Here is a 7,585-nt window from a genome sequence, read left to right as displayed (position 1 = left end):
GGCCTCTTCTCCTGGCCCCACTCCCCCGGGGCACTCACTGCCCAGTGCAACAATATGAATGGACCTGTAAGCAAAGCACACCAGATGGGGGGACACAGTCAGGGTCAGACCCATTAGGAACCAGACAAGCAGAGATGGGCTGGCAGATAGGGTGTGCTGCCTGGTACACTATGGGGGTAGATAGGGTGAATATGATGTGTCTCTCAAATGCAGTGTGGGGTGCAGCAAAGAAGGGAATTAGGGGGAGGTCAGGTGAACGTGTCTCTAATACTGCGCCTGTGAGAGATGCAGCAAGGAGGGAATTAAGAAAAGCCTTTTCCTCTTATTATACATGTCTATCACGGAGACATTGCATCAGGTTGTGTCATTGAGCCATTGAGTGAATGACACCGACAGGCGTTGCTCTGTCGGATTTGTTTAGATAAAAAAAAACAATTGATAATTGAATTATTATTTTTGCAATTATCCTATTCATAACCCATTATTGGCAAAAACATGCGTGGTACAAGCACACAGTAGAAACGCGGGAGGAAAGTAGGCTACCCTGTCTTTTGTATCAATTCACGAGGTGCAGACAGCAACTTACATGGTCACCACGGGTTTCTGCTGGTCAATGCCTTGAACACGTTCTCCCACCGTGCGTTTTCACATGGGTCCGCAGTGAGAGGCTTTTCCGCAATGAGTCCCGAGTATGGGGACGTTAATCCCTCATATCGGTGACTCGCTTCCCGCGACCGCGGTTGGAGAGTTTCACAATCCGGTCTATTTCCTTCTCGTTGTTCATTCATAAAGCAAAACCTCTTACAGTTTACGGTAATGTAAAGGAATGTAAACACTACTGGTTGGATCCAGCCGGCGCCGTGGACTACCACTGCGCTAAAAAATAAACAAGTTGTCAATGGCTAAAAAATATTTAAAAAATAACGACGCGGAGAAACCAGCACCTCAATATTCCTGGCACTCATGCCACCGCTTTATCCAATGAAAATTGACGTCGCTGTATAAAACAAAGTCTACTAGGCAGAGGAAGAAAAGTGGGGAGGTAATGTACGGAGAGAGCGAGAGAGACTGGGATAGAGCAACAGACCGTGCTGATGGAGAGTGGACGCGCCTGACTCAGCAGCAAACAATACACGCGCGCACGCACGCCAACAGCAGCACACATCTACATCCACAAATGACGCGCAGCACAAATTGCTATTGTTATGTCCTTACCTCATTAGGCGAACCTCTCCACACACCCACTGTGTTTCTCCAGACTGTAAAAAAAAAAATCTCGCCCGTTGGTTAACCTAATCTTATTTATTCTCATTATTCCAGCTCCCATTAATAATTAATGCAAGGGATTGAGTTTCCCAACATGGTCTTAGATTAGCATTATTCAGTGGCTGTGAACACAAATAAATTCCAATAAAATGTAATTAGGCGGGATAATCTTTAAAACATGGAACATCGAGAAAGTGACAAACACTGCTCTATTCTCACTGTAGGCTATTTGACCGCTCCAACATTGTGTCTCTCAGGATCATGTATAACGAATAAGGCTAATTTACTCTCCCAATGTATGGAATTGACTTGCAATACTTTATGTTTATGGCATGATTGCTAATAGGGCCTATACACCAAGACACCATATGCACACCAAGACATGCTGCCCTACACAATGATAATGACATGATAATGAAGTGGTGTTGAAGTGGGCTATTATGCTGATTAAGCTTGAGTCGGGTGGAAAAATTGGTGTTAGGGTTGATGCGGTGTGATACTGTAGTCGATTCTAATGAGTTATGTGCAGTATAAGTAGGACCTAAGGGGGTTGTTCACTGTGAGGGACCTTAAAACAAGAGGCCTAACTGTAATTGTAATAGAGGTTGTTCGGTGAACAACGCTCATATAATAACCTTGCCTGAGTGAGACCTGAAGACTTGCGTTGACTCTCAGAGCTAATGCCTATACAAAAAAATTATTTGTTACCAGATAGGTGCATGTGTTGTTTTACAGGGTCACCCATAGTAGTACAGATCCCCTGGAGCAAATTGGGGTGAAGTGCCTTGCTGAAGGGCACATCGACAGACTTTTCACCTTGCTGGCTCTGGTATTCAAACCAGCGACCTTTCGGTTACTGGCCCAACACTCTAACCGCTAGGCTACCGGCTGCCCTTTAGCTCAGTGGGCTAACACAGTCTGAGTCCGCAGTCACAGTGGTGTTCTGACTTGGATGTATATCTGCGAAGAAGAAAAGGTCAAAGGGGGGTGAAGTGTAACGTGTTTTGGATTGTGTGATGCGTTTGCTTTAGTTCAGTGTATAGAAGACCATGGTTCCAACCATAGCCACAAGAAGTAGTTTGGGGGTGGGGGTGCAGCGATGTTTTCATATTTTTTTTTTGTATTTTTGTATGTTTTCCGGGGTGCTGCAGCACCTTCAGCACCCCTACTTCCCGCGGCTATGGTTCCAACCCTATTGATGCAGAGGAGTCAAAGACCTTCACTATGACTGACATAGCAAATTACGTTTTATATTTTATATTCATGTCTTCAGAAGAAAGAGTTGCAAACTTTGCACTCAAATGCTTAGCAACGTTGTCCTTGTCTTTGAACAAAAAATATACATTAAGAAAAGAGGGTTCCATCTTTTAGTGATAATTAAAATGTAGGTGCGGTGGCTCATTCTAATATTTTGGGGCTTGGTTTGCGCTCTTTTTGTGCAACCGTGAGTGAGAGTGACATTGTAGTTTATCTAATCGGTTGTGTTATTTCATTATATGTTAAATATCATATGGCCAGTAATGGTGTCTCATGAAATACTCATGTAAGGCATTGTGTCACTTGAGAACTGTTGATTAAATCAGTGGTTCTCAATTCTCTCCTCAGGTACCGCCAGCCAGCACACATGATTCAACTTGTCAATTAACACAATATTAACACCTATGGAATTTTAACACTATAATATAGCTAACCAGAAGAAAAAAACATGTATGGTTCTTCAAAAGGTATTTTAACCTTTGAGATTGAGAAAAGTTCTTTATAGAACCATTAACAAGGGTTCTATATAGAACCAAAAAAGGTTGGAACAATAGCGGAGCCGTTTTTGATGCTATATAGAACCGTTCTTTGTAGAAACTTAGGAAAGGGTTCTTTATAGCACCATAAATGTTCCATTTAGAACCTCATGAGCATGGTTCTTTATAGAACCTTTAAAAAAAGAGTTCAATATAGCACCAAAAAGGTATCTGCTATGGTTACAAGCCAAATAACCCTAATTTGGCACTAGAACCATTTTTTTGTGTGTAGCCTAACATGCTGACTAGACCGGGTGCGCGCATGCTCCGTGTGCACCATCATGCTCATGTTGATTTTGTCCATCCACACCAGACATGATCAGGACACGCACAAACAAACTCTGAACCAACTATATTAATTTGGGAACAGGTCGAAAAGCATTAAATATTCATGGCAATTTAGGTAGCTAGCTTGCTGTTGCTAGTTAATTTGTCCTGGGATATAAATATTGGGTTGTTATTTTACCTGAAATGCACAAGGTCCTCTACTCCGACAATTAATCCACAGATAAAAGGGTAAACCGAGTAAATTTCTAGTAATCTCTCCTCCTTCAGTCATCTTCTTTGGACTTTATCTGGTGGTTGGCAACCAACTTTAAAGTGCATTACCACCACCAACTGGACTGAAGTGTGGACATCAGTTCATCTTTCATTATAAATTGGGTGGATCGAGCCCTGAATGCTGATTGGCTGACAGCTGTGGTATATCAGACCGTATACCACGGGTATGACAAAACATTTATTTTTACTGCTCTAATTACATTGGTAACCCATTTATAATAGCAATAAGGCACCTATGGGATTTGTGATATATGGCCAATATACCATGGCTAAGGGCTGTGTCCAGGCACTCCGCATTGCGTCATGCTTAAGAACACCCCTTAGCCGTGGTATATTGGCCATATACCACACCACCTCGGGCCTTATTGCTTAAATCACCCACGTGGGTATATGCTCCTAAAAATCAATGAGGAGATGGGTGAGGCGGGTCTTGCAGCGCTTCAAGCATCACAAATAGAACCAAGTTCTATTTTAGTGTCTGGCTTTGCAGAAGCTCATTGACACGCGCAAGCAGTTTGGATGCAATAATTGAATAACATGTATGTGTACATTTATTTTGTAACCCGAGCGAGCGGTGTGGTCAGCATGTAATGACTCGGTCACACTGACAGTGCTGTTGCATTTTGGTACACCAGAAGTACATTAATTTCCAATGGAACCCTATGTTTGTCTTGTAGCATTCTGTTGCAGATTCAGTTGCAGTGCGTTCTATGTGGTGCCTACCTTGTATTTATCAAACATATGCGTCAAACTGTATGTGTAGCCTCCTCGACAGAAATGGTAGCAGAAGGGGAATGGTGAACTTCTGTTACACACATATTCAGATGATGCTGCATACTATTTTGCGCAATAATGCTATCAGTGGGATCAAAACATAAGAACCTATTAGACTACCTTTTCATGGCATGACCCCTAAAAATATATATATTTAGCTAATTCAGCATTGTTTGATTGTGCACTCCAATGTTTGTTAATAGCATTAGCATATTTTAATATTCCATTTCTTAGTTATTTCGTGTTCAGCTTTCTTATTTGTGTTACCTTGGGCTTTGTGTTGTCTTGATGCAATACAATGCGTCACATAAGGGGATAGAGGCTCTATCAGCCTGCATCGATGGTTACTGCAGGTCAGCAGAAGAGAACAGGATCATTAACAAGAGCATATTCATATGCCCCCCACACAAATTCCTGGCCCACTGACTTCTGCTATTCCACGGGCGATTGAGCACAGCTAAGTCTATCACTCTCAACCCGACTGATAATTATGCTCCTTTGTGGTGAGAAACTAGCTCATAATATGTTGCTATTCAAAGGGACAAAGGGGACACTAAGATTATTTTACTGACCTCTTTAGTTTGCATGTTGAATTTGAAATCGCATTGCACTATTCTATACTGAACAACAATAGAAACGCAACATGCAACAATTTCAACGATTTTACTGAGTTACAGTTCATATAAGGAAATCAGTCAATTGAAATACATTCATTAGGCCCTAATCTATGGATTTCACATGACTGGGCAGGGGCGCAGTCATGGGTGGGCCTGGAATGGCATAGGCCCACTCACTTGGGAGCCAGGCCCAACCACTGGGGAGCGAGGCCCAGCCAATCAGAGTGAGATTTTCTCCACAAAAGGGCTTTATTACAGACAGAAATATTATTCCGTTTCATCAGCTGTCCGGGTGGCTGGTCATAGACGATTCCGCAGGGGAAGAAGCCGGATGTGGAAGTCCTGGGCTGGCGTGGTTACACATGGTCTGCGGTTGTGAGGCCGGGTGGACGGTCTGCCAAATTCTCTAAAATAGCGTTGGAGGCGGCTTATGGTAGAGAAAATAACATTCAGTTATCTGGTAACAGCTCTGGTGGACATTCCTGCAGTCAGCATGCCAATTGCACGCTCCCTCAAAACTTGTGTAGCATTGTGTTGTGTGACAACACTGCACATTTTACAGTGGCCTTTTATTGTCCCCAGCACAAGGTGCACCTGTGTAATGAACATGCTGTTTAATCAGCTTCTGGATATGCCACACCTTTCAGGTGGATGGATTATCTTGGCAAAGGAGAAATGATTACTAACAGGGATGTAAACAAATTTGCACAAAATCTGAGCGAAATAAGCTTTTTGTGCGTATGGAAAAATTCTGGGATCTTTTATTTCAGCTCATGAAACATGGGACCAACACATGTTGCGTTTATATTTATTTTCAGTATATATCCTATATATATAGGATACATATATCCCATATACAGTTGAAGTCGGAAAACTTGTTTTTCAACCACTCCACACATTTCTTGCTGTATCACAATTCCAGTGGGTCAGATGTTTACATACACTAAGTTGACTGTGCCTTTAAACAGCTTGGAAAATTCCAGAAAATTATGATAGGCTAATTAACATCATTTGAGTCAATTGGAGGTGTACCTGTGGATGTATTTCAAGGCCTACCTTCAAACTCAGTGCCTCTTTGCTTGACATCATGGGAAAATCTAAAGAAATCAGCCAAGACCTCAGAAAAAAAAATGGAGACCTCCGCAAGTCTGGTTTATCCTTGGGAGCAATTTCCAAATGCCTGAAGGTACCACGTTCATCTGTACAAACAATAGTACACAAGTATAAACACCATGGGACCACGCAGCCGGCATACCGCTCAGGAAGGAGACGCGTTCTGTCTCCTCGAGATGAACATACTTTGGTGCGAAAAGTGTAAATCAATCCCAGAACAACAGCAAAGGACCTTGTGAAGATGCTGGAGGAAACAGGTACAAAACTATCTATATCCACAGTAAAACGAGTCCTATATCGACATAACCTGAAAGGCCGCTCAGCAAGGAAGAAGCCACTGCTGCAAAACCGCCATACAAAAGCCAGACTACGGTTTGCAACTGCACATGGGGACGAAGATCGTACTTTTTGGAGAAATGTCATCTGGTCTGATGAAACAAAAATAGAACTGTTTGGCTATAATGACCATCGTTATGTCTGGGGGGAAAAGGGGGAGGCTTGCAAGCCGAAGAACACCATCCCAACCGTGAAGCACGGGAGTGGCAGCATCATGTTGTGGGGGTGCTTTGCTGCAGGAGGGACTGGTGCACTTCACAAAATAGATGGCATCATGAGGGAGGAACATTATGTGGATATATTGAAGCAACATCTCAAGACATCAGTCAGGAAGTTAAAGCATGGTCGCAAATGGGTCTACCAAATGAACAATCACCCCAAGCATACTTCCAAAGTTGTGGCAAAATGGCTTAAGGACCACAAACTCAAGGTATTGGAGTGGCCATCACAAAGCCCTGACCTCAATCCTATAGAAAATTTGTGGGCAGAACTGAAAAAGCGTGTGCAAGCAAGGAGGCCTACAATCTCTGTCAGGAGGAATGGGCCAAAATTCACCCAACTTATTGTGGGAAGCTTGTGGAAGGCAACCCAAAACGTTTGACTCAAGTTAAACAATTTAAAGGCAATGCTACCAAATATTAATTGTATGTAGTGTATGTAAAGTGTATGTAAACTTCTGACCAACTGGGAATGTGATGAAAGAAATAAAAGCTGAAATAAATCATTCTCTCTGCTATTATTCTAACATTTCACATTCTTAAAATAAAGTGGTGATCGTAACTGACCTAAGACAGGAAAGTTTTACTAGGATTAAATGTCAGGAATTGTGAAAAACTGAGTTTAAATGTATTTGGCTAAGGTGTATGTAAACTTCCGACTTCAACTGTATCCTATATATCGAGGCCTGGCAACCTAAATTACATTTATTTGGGTTTGAAATTAGATAGCCTACTACATGCTTAAATAAAGAGCGTATTTTGGCAAACTTAAATAAGAAGCCTGTGACAGCATTTACTTGCCTGCGGAAATCTGGTGCAGAAACATTCAGCACCTGGACACTGCCAAGATTAGGGCGAACTACATTTAAAGCTCGCCAATTCAGCACCACATCCATTGAACAGTACC

Source organism: Salvelinus namaycush, chromosome 2 (assembly GCF_016432855.1).
Source record: "Salvelinus namaycush isolate Seneca chromosome 2, SaNama_1.0, whole genome shotgun sequence".
Taxonomy (NCBI): Eukaryota; Metazoa; Chordata; class Actinopteri; order Salmoniformes; family Salmonidae; genus Salvelinus; species Salvelinus namaycush.
This window is presented reverse-complemented; position numbering follows the sequence as displayed.